At 40.0% G+C, this 2,644-nt stretch overlaps 1 protein-coding gene and 1 long non-coding RNA gene across 2 annotated transcripts in view; both read left to right on the forward strand.

The window, feature by feature from the left end:
- The window catches only part of eif2ak2 (eukaryotic translation initiation factor 2-alpha kinase 2), a 50,654-nt gene that overhangs the window by 40,619 nt on the left and 7,391 nt on the right, over positions 1–2,644 (forward strand). The window lies entirely within an intron of this gene.
- The window catches only part of LOC116705413 (uncharacterized), a 25,895-nt gene that overhangs the window by 22,557 nt on the left and 694 nt on the right, over positions 1–2,644 (forward strand). The gene's annotated exons all lie outside the window — the stretch shown is intronic.

The raw sequence follows: 2,644 nt of genomic DNA on the forward strand, positions 1-2,644 counted from the left end.
GTAAACTCTTACTGTATAGAAAGGAAGTGTGCTAATGTAAATTATTAATCATTCTAAAACTTTATTGTCCTTATGAGAACGCAACCACTAAGACCAGGTCCAGATCCCGATCTTTTTTTTGTCAAATCTGGACTTAATTATCCCAGAGAGGAAAGATTCTTAAAACATAATTTCAGATACGTAAAAGCTTTATTATAATGTGAAAATCCCAAAGAATTCACAGTTTTCTTTTCATATGTAGACCACATTGGGACCAGGTCCAGATCCAAACCACACTTATCTACATATATCTATCTATATTTATATAGTACAATTGAGCAAGGTTAGTGTGGGGAATGATTACTTACATCCTAAAGGCTAATATGATAGTTTGTAGATTCATGGAAATTAATGCACCACCAACCAACCCCACCAACATCCGAATCAGAATCAGAATCAGAAATACTTTATTGATCCCGAGGGAACCTGTGTTGTTGCACAAATATTATAAATAGAGTAGAAATACAAGAAAAAGAAATATAAGGAATTGGATACGTACGGTATTACATAAAGATGGTTATTATACCTTATTTACATAATTACATAATTAAGGATTTGGAATGGTGAAAAGTTAAATAATAATATAATAAAATAATAATAATACTAATAATTGTAGTATTTGAAATTGCACACATGTCAGGCAGTGTTATTGCACAAAACAGATAATACAGATATATTGTCCAGTTTCAACTCTCTAAGTGTGGTGTGTCAGACACTAGAGGGAGGAGTTAAAAGTTTGATGGCCACAGGCAGGAATGACTTCCTGTGGCGCTCTGTAGTGCTTTTGGGAGAATGAGTCTGTCATGAAAGCTCCTGTGATGGCAACATGATTCACATGATTTGAAGTCACCTTGCTGTGTAACAGAAATGTGATGATCCATGACAGATTCACCAATGTTTTCACATGTAATAAATAAATGCTTTATATACACACACATAGTTCCTAGATAATGCCTAAGGGGGTCCAACATACTGCTGTTAATAACTTCACTCATGAGGTGAAACAAGTGTGCAATTCATGTCTTAGTACTGCAACCCATCACGCCAAATTTTCATTGTCTTGTCTGTTTAAAAATGTTTATATTTTCTTCTCAGGTTTATCACAAGAGCCGTTCTGAATGGTAAAGCGTATCCTGATGGGGTGGGGAAGAACAAGAAGGAAGCAAACAGAACGCAGCTAAAAATGCCTTGAAATGCTTGTGGAGGACTGAACATCCGGACTCAGTTAAAACAGTAAGATTGTTGCTCCTCCTTGCTTTCAGCCAATATATCAAGACAGCCGTCATAGGTCTAAAATCGTTGTGTTGTCAGGGTCAAATACTCATTGTGCCACAGTACATGTGTGTGAAACATCTCAAAATTGTACTTTATTTTTTTTTTTAAAGTCTGCAGATGATAAAAACGTGACATCGCTCAACAAATGGAGGAACAAAATCCAAATGTTTCTAATATCAGGTGAGTACGTCTCAGCGGCGGTGCATTTTTAGTTTTAAGATAATACCAAGATAAACATTTATTGATACCCAGCAGGGAGATCCAGTGACAGAGGTGAGTAAACAAGACCAGAATATATAGACTAAGTAAGGGTACTTTGGCGGTTTTCCATGCGTGGTATCTACTCGATCGACTCGGCTCTACTCGCTTTTTTTTGGTTTTCCATTACGAAAAAAAGTCCCTGGGACCTGCTACCAGGTACTTTTTTTAGTACCACCTCAGTCGAGGTTCCAAGCGAGCCGAGGCGATACCAAAAGGTGCGTGGTTACCGCAGACTGCTGGTTGTCGGAGAGAATCGTCACTTATGACCGCGTTTAGCAAACAAGAGTGCGGAGTGGTTTCCAGAACAAAACGGGACATTTAAAACAAATTAGCCGGACGCCGACAGATTATCTACTCTCTGCACTATTCTACTTTTCAACTGTTCGGGCTACTAGTGGCTTCATGTCGTTTCCAATATTGCACACTGTTACTTTAAAAAAACAAGACAATATATAACAAAGTTTTTATTTAGCTTTTCAAGTAGCGCATCAAACCCTCCAAACTTCCCGGTCTTCTTCCTCTGCCCCCTGTGACAGTGTCCCCCCCCCGGCCTGCTGGCCCAGATGATCCCAGTCGTTGTCATAAGCTTCTCGTGACTCTCATAAAGATTATACGAAGTCCAGCAGGTCAGAACCAGAGATCTCACCGGTCGGACATCGCCCACCAGAGGTCTGGGCGGCGATTTTACAAAGCGTGAATGCTCTGAAACACAAACAGTACACAGCACACATGTTGGTGGTAATCCTGGTCGCTAAAGTTCATGTACTTTTATAGCGGATAGTAAATACTGACTGCGACGCTGAACACATGCAAATGTTAGCTAACTTACCAGGAACTTAACTTACCCTTTTGTGTCCCAAATTCCCAAACTCCCATTTTTTAGCGGTGATTTTGTTGCTTCTTCAGCTTCTTTTGAAACAAACATTCTTCTGGCCGCGGGAGTAGCGACGTGCTGTTGTGTGAGTCGCGTCGCGCTGAAAATTACGTCATCACGCGTTGCTATAGTGACCAGCCACGCTGAGGCTTCACTCAATCTACAATGGAAAACGGACATAGAATGGGCCGAGGC

This window comes from Etheostoma spectabile, chromosome 17, assembly GCF_008692095.1.
Source record: "Etheostoma spectabile isolate EspeVRDwgs_2016 chromosome 17, UIUC_Espe_1.0, whole genome shotgun sequence".
NCBI classification, from domain to species: domain Eukaryota; kingdom Metazoa; phylum Chordata; class Actinopteri; order Perciformes; family Percidae; genus Etheostoma; species Etheostoma spectabile.